Source organism: Aythya fuligula, chromosome 3 (genome assembly GCF_009819795.1).
Source record: "Aythya fuligula isolate bAytFul2 chromosome 3, bAytFul2.pri, whole genome shotgun sequence".
NCBI classification, from domain to species: domain Eukaryota; kingdom Metazoa; phylum Chordata; class Aves; order Anseriformes; family Anatidae; genus Aythya; species Aythya fuligula.
Window position 1 is genome coordinate 61,881,723 of NC_045561.1, and position 16,153 is coordinate 61,897,875.

The 16,153-nt window shown below is 43.6% G+C and overlaps 1 protein-coding gene across 4 annotated transcripts in view; it reads right to left on the reverse strand.

The window, feature by feature from the left end:
- BACH2 (BTB domain and CNC homolog 2) overlaps positions 1-16,153 on the reverse strand; it is a 184,010-nt gene that overhangs the window by 155,125 nt on the left and 12,732 nt on the right. Inside the window, exon 1 of one of the 4 annotated variants that reach the window (XM_032184053.1) lies at positions 4,255-4,265. The exons of the other annotated variants lie outside the window; for them this stretch is intronic. The gene's annotated coding sequence lies outside the window, so the exon portion shown is untranslated. Of the gene's footprint in view, positions 1-4,254; positions 4,266-16,153 lie in introns of those variants that run through there. 4 annotated transcript variants of the gene reach the window in all.

A 16,153-nucleotide genomic window follows, 5' to 3' on the forward strand; every position in this document is an offset into this window, starting at 1 on the left:
AAGGGAAATTTCAGACTGTTTTTGGATATTTATATTCAGTTTTTAGGACACGGTATTTCAACAGTGTCCCATGCTTCTAGTCCTACGTGTCTTTGTTCGGCAGTCACTAAGATAATCAAAGTCTTTTGCTGTTGACACACAACCAACAGCCACCTCAAAGCAGCACAAACCCAAGCAATAATGCAGCACCCGAAACTCTATTATGATCAGCCGTTTGCTATTGTGGAGAATGATAATACATAAGGAAAAAAAAAAGATATGCTGTGAAGCTGTAAAAGCACTTCACGTTTTAGCATAACACCTGCTTGATTTTTTTTTTTTTTTTTTACTTGATGCCATTTTTAAATCACTTACAAAAATACTTTTTTCAGTTAAAAAAAAAAAAAAGATACAACCGACTACATCCTCTTTGGGTTACGCTCATGAATGAGCTATTGTCTGCATTAGAAACAAGCACCTGGATCAATTCATGGGTATCCAGCGAAGCCCGTTCATTTCCTTTCAAAACAATGATTTACAAGAGACACCATCCCATCCCCAGTGGTAAACACAAAACCTCCAGGGCCACGCACAAGATGCGTACCCAGGGGTACAGTTGGCTGGAAGTTGCTGGAGGAGCCGACTTCTGGTGGAGCCCAAGTCCCCAACATGACACAGGGCAGGAGCCTGCTCCCTCCCCAAAGAGGGTGGTTAAGATACCCAGGCAAATACTTTCCATACTTTTCCAAAGGTCTATTATGAAATACTGCACCGAAGACTCCTTTAAAACAACTTTATGTTATCTTTGACAGATCTGACATTTCCTCACATGAGGCTTTATATAGGATCATCCCCATGATGGCTAAGTACTGACTGTGGAGGGTAAAGAGCAGGATCTGGATTCTCACAGAAAGCAAATCGGGGAACAAGTAGTCTGAGGCTGTGCGGAAGCATCTGTACGCTTCTATTTGAGCACAAACTTCTTATTCAAAACCAAAACAACAAGCCAACAATTCAGCAGGGACACTTCCCACCTTTTCTTTCACCTGCTCTGGCTCCCATGCCTCCTAGGCAGAATTTTCCAACCCTCTGCTTCCTGAAGGATAAGACCAGAAGAAACATCACGGTGTCACTCACACAGCCCAGGGGGCTTTAAGCTCTTTGTGAAGGCTTAGAGCCATCGCACCACCATCCACACAGCCTCCTTGTGCCTGTCACTCCAACCTCCCAGGACATCACAACTTCTAAATTTTCACGGGTCACTCCCCTTCTGTCCTCCAGAAGGAGCTTTCTTTTGAACACAAGGACACCCAGCACTGTGTTTCAGAAGGACTCCAGCAGCTCCACTGAAGGAAGGTCTGCAAAAACTTCAGAGTCTGGGTTTAAGCAATTCATCGCCTCGATGCATTTTTCTTGCTGAGCTCCAGGTTTACTCACTAGCCTTTTGAAGGGCACCTCCTCATTTGTCTTGAGTAAACAGAGGATTTTTTTCCCCTCTGCAAAGGCTAAGATCTAGGGGAATGGGCAGGTCATCTGCTGTGAGAAAATGCTACATGAAGAGCAATAATAAATATTTTTGAGAACCTGATATATATAATAAACAACAAGAAATAAAGCATTCTCAGTGCAATGCTGTGGGCTATAATATAGTATGTTTTCCACTGAGTAGTGCTGTACAGTCTTCCTATAAGCTAAACGAACTCCTGTATTTGATTTTATGGGAATCTGTTGTTCTAAGCAAAATATATAAGGCTAGAAGGTTTACTTAAGCTACCAGGCATTTAAATGAAACTGAGAAGACAAATAAGAACAGGCCCAACACATTTCAGAAAAGGGCAGCTATAACAGTAATTAAGCTAAAGTGGCCAAGAGAAAATTGGAATCACTTAACATATAATATTCAAAAAATAATAATTAAATCCATACTGAAAATTCAACACAGCGTTCACACAAAAGGATGTGGTGATGAAAAGCTGGTATTTTGCGTGATCAGCAACAAGATATTTCAAACTCAGACATCCAAGCACTGGAGGCTGGAAATGCCGTATTGTGAGGAGCTGCTTGCAGAACAGCAGCAGTGGTGGTATAGATAGGGGGGACAGGGCACAGGTGCCTGTGCATCACCTGCACCACCAGGGGAGGAGGTAACAGCTACACACAGGCCTTGAACTTTGCCCATGAGGCAAGAACATCTGTGTGCTGCCAGCCTGATGGGTACTTAGGGCCTTGGTACTAACAGGCTTATTTCAGACACCTAAAGGAACACCCCTAAAGAAACACCTCTTGGTAAAACCAGGAGGGCCACAATCTGCACAACCAGCAGAAACCCAGTGCCTCACCAGGAAATCCTGGTTGTACTGAGGAGCTAACTTCACCACTTCAGGCTTGGTTTGTCCCAAGTGGACACCAATGCCGGCCTCTCTCCTGGCACCCCGAGGTCACCCTCCCTGCTGGCACACTTCAAAATGGGGCATCGTGGTCCAGTTCCCCTCTGTCCCCAGACTGGCACCATCCTCTCAGGATCCCAGAAGGCACACGCACAGCCAGAATTCAGTCCTAATTCCAGGTCCACCAGTTTACTTCTACCACGGCATGCAGGAACAAATCAGATGGATAGATAGGTTTTATGTGGGCTCTAGAAACCAAACTTTACTTGGGGAAGTACCAGACACAAGCGTAGCCAGACAAAACAGCAGTTGCCTACACGCTCTGTCCTTTCCATTGATGCAGAGCAGGATACGGTAGGAACTCTTGGACACCAGCAGTCCAGAAAAACTGAGGTTATCTTCTACACTAGGGATTGCTGCCTGACCTTCACACCCTACTTCTCATTGCAACAAGGCCCTGGGCCTGAAGGAGCCTGTTTGCTATAGAAGCACACCCACAGTCCCTCTCTGGATTGACCAATTGCTGACACGTTCTCCCAGACTATCTCCAAACTGGTAGCTTATAAGGTGCAGCATCAGCTCTGATTCATCTGAAGGAAACAGCATTACTCCCTATAGACACATACAGCCACCCTGGCTTCCAATGCTCTTTCCCCAAAAGGGCTTCCAGTTGAAAGGGTCCTTTCCATCAGCAAGGACCCTGCTATGACACCCTTGGACCTAGCAGCCTCATGGTAACTCCCAGTTGTCTACCTAGCTGTAAGGCATCAACCTTCTTCCAGTAGAGCTGTGCCCTGGCCAGAACCCTGCCTCTTCTCACAGATAGTGAGAGAAAATTCCCTGTTTGTGCTAAAAGGGGAAAAAGTAGGGAGTTTGCCAAGCACTTTCAAAGGAGACAGTAAGAAGCCTGATGATAATGACATGCCAGGATTTTGTGTCTCAACTTTAGGTGCAGCTTCAAGGGGACAAAGACATCATCCGCACCATCACAGATGTAGATGCTGAGAGCCTATTCCTTTGTTTTTCTCCTATGTTAATATTTCAAGAGAATTATATTTATTTTTTTTTTAATGAATTGTCATGGGCTTTGAAGTACTTCCACACTTAGTGTGGGGACCTGGAAAACTCCAGTGAAAATGGCTGATGAATTTCACATTTTTCTTTCGTTGTTCGTGTGTTTGATGTTCACACTTTGAGACCTGCAAATGTTGGAATGTGATTGCTGTTCCTGCATGATAAAGGCTTTCTCTATTGCAGCCCTGAAATACCGCACGGGTTATACACAACATGCACAGCTCTATTATTTTATTATATCTAGCCCACAAAGTTGTTACTTGTAGAAAATCAATTCCCACATGCTAGTTATTACAGAACATTATTTTAATTTGCACAAAGAAAAAGTGTATTCTCCCTGGACTTACAAAATTATATTTTAATATTACAGCCTTTCGTCTTCTTTGGAGGGATAAAGAATGTCAAAAAAATAAAAAAAATAAGCAGGCGACCAGGACTAACAGGAAGGTAACTAAGCCCTTGAGGAAAGAAACGTGCTCAGCAAAGTGGAAAGAGGCAGGGGAGCATTTACGTTACTAATTCTGCAAAGTGATGATAATCTGTCCCGAACAAGGTTTTGAACTCACCCAGAAGCAGGCACTAACAAAATTTGGGCTGATCACACTAAGCAGAGAGGCTTTCCCTTCCTGGCAGGCTTTTCAGAAGATGCCTGTGCCACCAGGGCACTGAAGGGAGGACACGAAGCTGTGTGTACACCCACACCAGTGCTCGCCCTGCAAGCCTGACACGTGCAGATCGCAGATGCAGTTCATTTCTTGTAAGCTGATTAAAGCCCACAGGTTACTGACCGTATTTACTGAGATGCCCTGGGTACCTCACCTCCGCCTGTTTTGCTCTGTTTGCCTTTATGAGCAGGCTGCAGCTGCCTCAGAAGAGCCAGACAGACCCCTCTGTCTCCTGTGCCCCTGTGGCTGCTGCTGGGCTTCCCTCCACCTCCACAGCCCCACGCAGGCCCTCCTGGCCCTTCCCTCGCTGGGTGTGAGGCTCTCTCTCTCCAGAAGCACTGCAGTGCCTCCTCCCTTCCCACCTTCACCATAGCAGTCGTGCATCACTCCGCCCTGTACACTGCCTCTCCTCTCTGAGGCTATCTGCAGGAGTAACTAACTACGCCTTTCGAAGCCCCGGGAAGGCCTGTATCCTCAATTCACACGTACAGAAGGGGTAAAGAAGTTCAGCCCGTTTCTTTCAGGAGATCCCAAAAGATTGTGCCCAGCGTTGGTGAGCACTCTGCATATGCTCTTGGGCAATACAGGGTAACCTACCAAATAAACCTAACAAGCAGGCACTGAATGTTTATGATGTATTTGTTTATGTGACACACAAAAAATGTACTCTGGGCAATATCTCTTGGTATGTTCATTGCTCTGCATGCTTGCGTGTGCGTGCTTGTGGCTGTATTCTCTAATCTCCACATTCATTTCAAAGAACTGACTGGAGGCAAGAGAAGCAATACATGCAGCCTTGTTAGCTTCCTTTAGAAATGTTTGCATGGACCGTATGGGGCCACACTTCAGTCTCTCAGCCTTACTGCTACACAAAAAACGTAGGAGAAGAGGAGCTTGAGAACACCATTTGCGGCCAAAAGGCAGCTGGCTGCAGAGCCCTACTGCCTTGCCCAGACATCTCCTGGGCACGAGCTCCCTAGTCCATCGCCAGCGTCACCACTGGACATCCCATGGATTACTCGCCCTTGGGGCTTTTAACACGCGTGGTCATTATGTAAGCTCGTATGATCCAACACGTGGATTCCTAGAAATGATGGGCTCCCTGGACTTAATCCAGAGGATCAGCGAGAGCTTTGACTGAACGCTGCTGCTCGTTTGGCCATATCCTGTTTGGGTGCTTAACAGGGATGACCCTGCACTTCTAGGAGGTCCGAGAGCTCAGTGGAATCGATTAATTAACACATTGCTGACTACACCCGCATTGCTGTTGCAGGAGAATAATCTCCAGTACCAACACTAGTAGATATTATCCAGATGGAATATAAAAGTTACTTTAAAAAGACACAAACCTTTTAAAACTACTTCAGAATGCTAAGATTCTAAAGTGACTGAAATAAATGCTATCTGCTAACAACAACATTGAAAGTGGGTGGCAATCCTGGTTCTAGCACTCTTAAGCTTCGCATCAGAACAAAACTATCATAAATTGGTTAAAAACCACAGCGATATGCAGTAGACACCCACGTATGTTATCCTGGTGCCCAAGAACAAACGATATGTGTATAATATATCTCAGTATGCACAATAAATTATCCCTGTTCAGAATAATGTGAAGTACTTAAAATCTTAAAAAAAAAAAAAAAAAAAAAAAAAAAGTCTAATGCATTTGGAAAAAAAGCTGTAAGCCTCTGTTGGACACATACTCATTCCTCTACATTCTTTATAAAATTGGTATTGTTTAATAAAACATTCTTTGGATATATAGCAAAAGATCAACAAGAGATCATCAAATGAGAATATAAATGAAAGCATATTTATAACTATGATGTCCTCCAGTTCTTTTCCCTGTATTCTTATTGCAATACATATGCTGAAAAAGGAAACAAACATTGCTTATAAATATGATACATGGACACAGAAATACCACCTGAAACACAAACTATTAAGCTGCTATATCTGGACTCCGAGTAACAGTGATTCCTCTGGGTATTCCCAGTAACTGCAGTAACAGGAAGCTAACCAAACAAAATCACCTTGTTCGGTAGCAACTGTGCTCAAAGGCAATAAATAATATGACAATGAAAGAGTGGCACTTTATAGAAATTTTCTCTCTTGTTTTTGGCAAAGAACGAAGTGCCATCTGACTCCTTCGCTGTAGCTCCAAAATACACTTATTCTGTCTGACAAACTAATCTGATTTCCAATCTGAAGTTTGCTTTACCATGGTCTGCAGAACGGTGCAGATGCATCTCCCATGAAAAATGAAAGCCAGCTCACTGTTGACAGGTAGCTCGTAATCCCAAAAACGAGAACTGCAGACCCTCTGCAGTTTAGAAAATTATGCTTTCCTGCTATAACCTGAATATCAGTTCTGACAAAGCCCTACGTGAAAACACACACCTTTTCTTCAGAAAGAAAGCTCTGCAGGCTCTACCCAGCAGACACACCAGAGCAGCCTCCCACCTGCTGAGAAAGGGAATCTGCTCTCACCTGTGCTGCAGATTTGCAGTGCATCAGTTGCTTCCATTAGTAGTGATGAAGGACCCTTCAGCAGAAGGTGCAAACAAACTAACAGCTACCGCCCTCCTTCATTATTTACTTTCCTTCTGTAAAACATACTCTAGCAGGTGATGCTGCCGCTAAATTTCTCAGCATTTTAACAACCTGGAAACACACCAGCATAATAAGTGGAGGTGAAATGCCATTTCAAAATGTCAGTTTCCCTGGGGTTACTTTTGCCACAGAGAAAACTTCACTATGTAAAAAATAATACTCCACTTCAGTGTTTGGAACTAAACACTTGGACTAAACAGTGGAAATAAACTTGGACAGGAAAAAGCGAATCTTCCAGTGTATGAAGGGAATTGATTATTGGCTTGTGTACTCCCAAATTCTCCTCTGGTTAAACAAGACATTCAAGACAGAACATAGACAAAAAACAGACACATACTGGGACAAAGAAGCAAAAGAAAGAAAAAGGAAGCTTTTAAAGAGACTGTATTAAATGCACATATAAACTCTTTTCTCAAAGCCTGACTACTATGGTATGATATTTCCTAGAAAATGCCCTACAATGTATTTTTTACAGATAGCTCGAAAGTTGCTAACATACTTGCAAATCCATTTGCCTGCATTCATTTTCTCACATTTAGCAGATAATTTCCATAACATCGTTGAAAATACAAGAATTCTAGACATTATTAATGATCACATAATGTATTTCCTATCTATAGTCATCCGAGGCTGAACTTCCCATAGTACACACTGCATTCTGCAGGCTGACGAGCCAGCTTTCAGATAAACATGCCTGCTTAAATATCAAGTATTAACACCCTATGGCAATCCGAGTCCATGAACAGTGACTCAACGCAATTATTCTGAGTGTAACAATAAGTGGGCAGTCACGCGGATTTGTAAGTTATTGGTTTAAGCATGAAATTAAACAAGCAAGAAAAATTAATCAAAACTATTCAATTTTAGACCAGACTGGGCACAAAATATGAGTAAGTATTATAAACATGAGATAATCTCATTTAAAGAGACTGTGTAACACATAGGTTTTACAAATATTTACAGACATTAATCTTGTTAAGTTGATTTCCAGAGTTTTATTCAGTAACAGGATTGATTGGCTGGAGAAACAGAGGCTCCTACAAAAAAATAGCTGAAAGCTCTATTTTTGTCAGAATGATGGATTCTTTTCTTAAGTAACTTGTTTTGTTGCCTTTTGTTCCAAGACTATAAACATTATTAGCAGTTCTCCAACTGGCAAGACAGGCTGAGATGTTTCACGTTCACCACTCCGGATTGCTTTTTGTTTTCTAACAGAGTCCAAGAGTCAGAAAAAAGGCAACGGCTTCAATTTCCCTTCTATGTATTCTGTCCCAGACTCTCTTTTGTCCACGTTGGATCTGGCCTCTGAAACAATGCGTACCCATCTGCTCCATGGGCTCATGCTTACTCTGGTAAGGAATGAGTCGTGGATCCCGATCAGCAGAACTACTACAATCCACACGAGTTTACGTATCTGACACAACCAACATTAACATCTTGTTCCCTGTTGTTTATTTGCTTCTCATCACCGCTGACTTCCAACAGCCGAGCCTCCGTACGGCTTTCATGTGGCCACAGTTATTTCTGGTTGCACTGAGAGGTCATTTCATACTCTGCATGTATAAGGGATAGGGCTTTCTTCTGTGACTTCAGGCAGCTTTTAGGAAACACAGATTTCCTGCCCCCTTTCCAACTAAAGGCAAAGGTCAGCGAGTCTAACAATGAAGCACAGTGTTTGCAGCTCCATATTTTAGCGCTAGAAAATTTACCCACAAAAGCAAAGAAGACAATTGCAATGTAAAATTCCATGCACAGTGCCCAACACATGTCCTGTCCAAAACACGTGCTTGTAACCCAAGCAGGGATTTGTGCCCACTAAAATAATCCTATTAGGTACAGGTTTTCCCCTAAAGATAAGAGGGTCCTAAGCAAAGGTACTAAACAAAGGTCCAGTACATTAAAAATAGTACATCTTTTCTGGGAGAAATGAAAAGTAGAGTATGTATATAAACAACACACATCTAAACAACATATGGTATAATCCTTGCTGTATTCAACAGCTAATGGCCACTTTCACACTTTACTTCCATCTTATGATCTGCCCCCATCTCTCTGCCTTCCCCTTGACCTATAAAAAGCATTACACCGAATGGCTGATTTTTCTACATTGACATTGCTAGGCCAATTATCTCTTTCTTTTCACTAACAGCATTACATCCAATATGTCATTCTACCTGTTATTTCTCATATTCAGGATCCAGTCCTGGAACAACTTTGCCTTAAGTTTTTCAGAGCAGTACGATGTTGTTCAGAGCACCAAGACCTCACTACGTACTTATGAGCAACTGTTTTTTAAACAGCGCCGTTCCCATGCAAGGAAAATAATTATGAAAAAATGCATTGAAAATTGTTTCATAAGTTGTTTCAGAGTTTGAGAGCATGGTCCTAGCTTTCCCATATGTTAGCTTTTGTGCTAACGTTTACTGTAGCTCTCCTAATCCGTTTGGAGAAGATGGGTCTTCAAATCTGCATAGGTCAATGCAGTATATCCACGACCACCTTGATGGCAAGCCCCTTTCTGATTTCACTTCATGCAGCCTAGTGGCCTGCTGGTTGTAATATCCCGCCTTTAGTTTTGCTAATTTTGATTTCTATAGAAGATAAGCGCTCCCCACAAAGTGGCACTTTGATTTACATGCTTTTCTATATCACTTCCAAATATATCACCCAGAGGAAACACTGGCAACTTTTAATTGCAACTGCATGATGGTGGTTTTTTCTGTACACAAGAAAATGCCTTTCCAGATCATACTTGCGGTTCACCCCATCATCAGCTTCAGGCAGCAGAGCTATACAGAGGCTTCAGGGCAGGGCGCAAAATATCTAATACTGTTCTAACGGAGGAAAACTTACCCCATGCTGTCTTTTCTGCTCCCCTCACTACGGGAAACCAACTTTTTAGGAGTTTGCTTACGGCCAACAGGGCTGTCATTGACCTTCTCCAGTAACTTCAGTTCTAGCAGGCCCCATTCCTTTGGGTTACTAGCCAAGGCTCATGCAAACCTTTGAGGCTTTTTCCACAAAAATTAAGCAGAGCCACTTTCTATGCCCCACGTTTGGGCATGCTTCATTCTGCAGACCCTGTGATGAGCACCTAGCCACTCACACACGTGACAAACTCACCATGTCAGGTGCTCATCACAGAGCTCCACAAACGAGTCAAGCGTGGGGTGGAATAAGGACGTATGCAGAACAGAGATGCAGCTGCTTTTCCTGAACGTCTTCAGTGAAATTAAAACCCTCCATCTACTCACTGACTTCCTCCATTGAAGCACAATTAGTTAAATGACATGCATCACTGTAGAAAACAGGTGTGTTGTAACCAGGGGTTAGAGAAAGACAAAAAATATTTACTGCAGAGATAGGCTGCCTGCACATGAGGAAAACAAACTGGTATAGACTGAACTTGCTCGGGCATCAAAAGACAAAAAGGACAAGTTAGGAATGAATGGGAAAACTTTTACGGTTGCCTTTTCAGCAAGGCGAAAGTACAAAGAAGGGCCTCCAGCAGGTGGATCAGATGACTTCTGTTTTTCTCTCTGTTTTGACTATTCTCCAAGTAAGGGGAGAGGCAGGCAAGGAGGCATAAGCCCTACTGCCAAAAGCATGCCCTACTCACGCTCCAGCTCCCGGCTAGCTGTGCCCATCTGCAGCACACCACTGTTTTCCAGTCGTTCCCAATCCCCCTGTTGGTCTGCAAAGACACTGGGTCATGCTCCAACTCTCTGTCCCCATGTTTCTTCCCCAACCGTTTCACAGCCTGTTCGAAGTGGCAGAGGACACAGCACAGCTGGTTGTGTAGTGATGTGAATAAAGTCATAAAGCACGTAAAACTTCTACATTAGGACTTGCCAACTGGGAGTCCATCCCTCTTTCAGCTCAGGTGGGTGACCGCAGAGTCGTGGCACAAGTCCCTACCGTCCCTGACATGCCAGAGGGCCTGCCAAGCTAAGCCTCTGCTCTAGCGCGGCATTTCTCTGCCCAAGGGAAATATTTTCCCCCACACCAATTCACTGATTCGCAGCTGGTTAACTGCTCCCCTCTGCCCGCTTGGTGAGTGTGCACACAGGAGCACATGGCCTGCAGCTGCGGGGAGAAAGCCCAAGGGAGGCAGATCTATTGATGTGCCATACAGGGCCTGCCACCAGTTGAGACAGCTCCCATCTGAGGGGATAAAACGCTTATCTTCAGTATCAGATGTTCCACTCCTTGTTCTGGATGAAGGATCGGTCCCATGTGCTAAGGCAAACCCCGCCCTATCCATAAAAATCACTCAGATCCATAAAACCAGTTCAAAAGGAGAAGAAAACCCTCTGATTGCAATGCTGGGATCCCCTGGGTTCCCTACAGCACTCTTCCCCCACTTGCTGCCTTCCACATACATGTGGTGCGTGCCAGGAACCATTTGTTCTAATCTTGGGTTTCTTTTTTTATTTTATTTATATATATATATTTTTTTTGAGAATGAAGAAAGAAGGCTGAGGAGCACTTCCTATGGCCCTTATTTTTCCTTTGGCTATGTCTACACTGCTGTCAGGGCAGCCTCGGTAGCCAGGACCACCAGAGAACCCAGCACAGGGGCCAGCAGAGGTTGCAAACCTGATTTGCACCAACCTACAGGCACCGTGACTCCACTCCTACTGTACCCAAAGTAACCTGTTTTCAGTCAGGCTGGCCATTTCAGGGTAATACTGCTCCCCATCTTCAGCTGGTCCTATTTTCAAGGTGAGGATGACGGTTTTATGTGTTGTAGGAACTGTTCTGCACCAAAGCAGAGGACAAAAAGATCTGGTGGTGGAAACAGGACAGAAACCCTACTTGGCTGGCGGGGTCAAAGGGACAGAAACCAGCTCACACCCTCACGGCCGAGATCTCCTGGTTGAGGATGAGTTCTTGCATCTCAGGAGACAACTAACGAGAATGCCAATGAGAGAAAAATGAAATACAAAGCTAGGTCACTGAGACTACTAAATGCCAAGAGGCATGAAAAACATATGCAGAAAGGCTCATTAATCATAAAATACCCTCACTGCTCCCTCCAGCTCCTTGCATTGGGGATCCAAGATAAACACCGGAGTTTTAATCTATTTTCAAGAAATTAAACCAAACGACATGAATTCTTGATTTCTCCATGTTTGGGTTTCCAGGCAATAAGACTTTATTATAACTCTATCCTATGCCAGGTACTGGTTTTAAAATGGAAGTCAGACCTCCTCAACATCAGATGGTGGGAGGTCTGAGAGACATGCACATTTCCAAATAAGTCTATTTCTCTGAAGACGCTGTGGGATTCCACCCCCCCCCCCCCCCCCCCAGCTTATATGAGAAGCGGCTGCTTCTTGTTGTTGTTGTTGGTTGTGTTTTTAATGTAAATGCATTTCCCCTTCTCCACAAAACGTTCCCAGGGTATCGCGACACCCTGAGAGTAAGCCTTGCTTGAACGGAAAAAAAAAAAAAAAAGTTCCTAAAGGGAACTGAGGAGGAGGAGAATCTACTGCCAGGGTCCCAGGGAAGATCAGCAACATGCTCCCAGGGGAGCATGGACCCTAGCAGCTCAAGACCGACCTCAGGATTTTCAGCCCTCCTACCTAATAACAACTTCTGTGCAAGTACAATAAAGATCTGCAAGCCTGAGATACAAAAAATAAGGTCCATACAATTAAAAGCTAAAGCTGTGATAAAAATCTAAAAAGGAGGCCCTAACCATCTAAGGTTTTTGGCTGACTGCTCAAGGCGGGCAGATCCTTACCTAAAGCCTAACTTTAAGGTACAACCATCAAAAAAGGACATATAAACATTTTCCCTCTTGCTTTTGTTCTTAATGGAGACTCCATGTAGAAGACTATTTTCATCAGTTGCTGTGGTCTAGAAAGAGAAAACAACACCTACGGGTACAGGCCCTACTGGATCTACCTACAGCAATACCACTTCAGCACATCTCCATTTTCCCTTGCTTGATCCCATTTATCCTCCACCACAATTTATTGCCCCCTTGTTTTTTCCACTTGAAATCTCTGTGGACTTTCTTAGGAGCAATACAGTGAAATGACTAAGTCTGAAACAAGTTTAAAAAAAGGTTTCTTTTTTTAAACCAGTTTCCTTGATAGGGGTTTCATTAACAGCTATGCTGGTGCAAGTCAATGCATAATAAATGGTTGCAGAGAGGAGAGGATGAAGCAAGAGCCTGTAAGTGGAAAACATCTCAGTCTACTGCAGAAGTCCCACACCAACCCACACTCTCAGCTTAAGTTACCAGATACAGGTAACTGCAGAGCCATTAGATTTTGGTTTATCCAGCACAAACATGACTGCCCTTCCCATGGCAGTAGCAAGTACAACAAGGACCCACCAACACAAGGCATATAAAGGTGTCACTAGAAGAGCAGGGCATATGATGCTTGTACCCCTGGCTGCTGCCTACAGTAAGGCTGGGACCAGCTTTGCCTGACCAAAGAGGCAAAGATCCTAAACTGCCAGGAGAGCTCAGACCCCGCAATCTAGCAAGCATCATCACCACCCAATAACGACCCAGTGAATGGTAACATGGAAACTGCTTGCTCACTGCACATGTCAGAGCTGTTATGCTTCTGGCTTGAGGCACCCTGTGTCATGCAGGGCAAAGGGGTTAACTATTATTTCAGTGACTACCTTGGTTATTGATACATACATGATCTACATGTATCACAGACCTCTGTATTTGCCCAGCCCAACTGGGCGGGGAGGAAGTAAAGGGAGGAAGATATTCTGCATTTATGTTTCCATTAATTCGTCAAGAGAAATAGATCAAACATTCATATATTCTGTGTTCCAGGACACTTCTCCTAGACACTATATATAGTTTCTCAGATACCAGTGTCTCCCTCACCTACATATTCACACTAATCCATATAAAACTATGAGTCATTACACAAAGTTCCATCCAGAAGAGTAAGCCATTCATCCTTCGGGGGAGGAGGAGAGGGGAAATTAAAAGCTGTTTCCAATTTAATTGGCAGACTTTACATTTTTGTTCTGCTTCCACTGGAAAGTGTGGTGCTAATTTTTCTGCCACAGCTTGCAACCACGGTGAGATCTCGATCTGCTTAATTTATGTCTACAAGTAGGGTCTCTAAAACACAAAACAAATTAGAAGTGTATTTGCCATGTGCCTCTGATCCAAATGCAAGTTCTGTGTGCTGGACTAAATACGTGTGGTGCTTTGGGGGTTTACATGTTTTACAACTTCCTACCACCATTAGGTCCTTTTTTTGCTTTCTTTTAAACAAATGGATGGCAAAATGGCAGAGTTTAAATGGCACGCCGTAGCTGTCATACCAACTACCCAAGCCTCACTGTCGTACCTGGAGAGCACGATACCTTCTGAACCCATTTCAAAAAAAAAGAGAGAAGTAACACATATTCACTTACGATCCCCTGCAGCATCCCCTCTCTTTTTGCTTTCATACAGTAAAGGACACGTATGCCCCACCCTGTCTTTCTACTGTATGTTCTTGTCAAAAACATAGTTTCCTGTATGCAAGCAGCTCTTTTTTTTGGGTAGAGTTAATTTTGAAATGAGGCTGCAGAGAAAGCAGCAACTTGGAGCAGGTATGTGTTTTAATTCTTACATCACCTACTTCGACACAGGAGTTTTAATTACATGTTCCCCTTTCCAATGTCACAGAGGACAGGGCTTTGATTTTCTTCCCATTTTTTTCTCTTTGTGCAATTTCTGATTTTTTTCCCTGCTACTTCTTGGCTTTGCACCACCTTCTCCCTCGTTTTCCCATCCAACGACTCAAATTTGGCAGCTGCACGAAACATTTACGGTTATTTCAGCTGCACCCCATTTTTTTTATTTTTTTTTTTTCCTCCAAACAGTCATTAAACCAGAGGGTGGCCAGGCTTTGTTTCCTGAGCAATTCACAGCAGTTCCCATAGATAGCCTCAGGGGAGAGGCTCGAGCTGTGGCACTCAAGGAGGAGCACCTGGAAGATCAAACCTAGAGGAGGATTTTGGAGAGCAAGCTGCAGGGCTTGCAGGTTGAGGACTGGCCACCTCAGGTCAAGAGCAAATGATGCATGAGAAAGAAAAGCAAGGCAGTCTTTCTGCAGATGAACTTGAGGCAAAGAGCTGCAAGACTTTCAACACCATTTCCCCAATTAAATTACTTTAATTCCATATTACTCTGCTAATGATTAGCATATCTTGCTACATCTTTGTGGTGCATTAGACTTCCCTGCAGTTATTCCTTTTTGAAGTGTGTATCATGCTTTAACAATTCCACAATAGTTGCACGTCAGTGTTTTCAAGTGTCAAACACACTATCCAGCAGGACTGGTGGGCTCTTTTCTTGAAGTCCCAATTAATTCCAAGACAAAGGTGGCAAAAGTATCAGAAGGAACAACTCTACACCTCTGCGTGGTGCTCAATAACTACGTTTGACAGCTCAACTTGCATGGGATCCCCTGAAGCAGAGCATTTGGAACTGATGTCCACCATGAGCTGACGCCAAGTATTCAAGGCTCCTTCATCGTGGTGGAAACACCCTCTTCTTTCCTAGGAAGAGGAGCAGGCCAATTCTAGACTGTTCTTAAGCAGAAGAAGACATGAACCAAAGAAAACATCACCAATAGGAACCAAAGCTGTACAACCTGCTACAAAGGACGGGTATTACAACAATCAGATCTATGTGTAGCCATACGTCCATTCCCTTCCCTCCCACCTCCTCCTCAAGCTGGCATGTGCAAGTTTTTCTTCATCATTAACACGACAGCAGCATGGCCCATGAGGCTGTAACACTTCATCTGAAGTGTACTTGAACACGAGCACATGTGCAGTACACCCAACAAATATCTGAGGCATTAAACAGCACGGGAAGAGTTAAGACAAATTACAGGCCCTCAAGTAAAGGCTGAAAAATTGCAAGGAAACAAATCTGTATTGCAAACACTAACACGAAGCTTCTTGGGGTACAGCTGCAGAAGAAAGGCATCTCATCTGGAAAAAAAGACAGGCTCTGCACAACGCTTGGGTATTTAAGCTTCCTTTTTATTTAGCTTCAAGGTTCACCAACACTTTGCATTGGATATTTAAACCTTAAGGGTTGTTTTTTAATCTCAAACTCTCTCAGAGAGAAACAATCCCTAATTGTAGCTGACCAGTAAAGACCAGGGAAAACATCTTCTTTCTTTTTAAATAACATTATACTTCTAGCCTTCTAAAAGCCGCAGAAATTTCTAAAAGGTAGAACAGGCAATGGCAGGAGAAAAGAAAAAGAAAAAAAAAAAAAAAGGAAGAAATGCAACACTAGATAATTTTAAAACACTTTGCAACGCCTAAAAAGGGCATATTAAACCACAACCTTAGTCATAAACCTTGCAGCAGCAAATCAGCGAGGGCCGGGGCGAGCCGCCGCCAGCGAGGCCTGTGGCCGCGCGCACGCCACCACCGCCA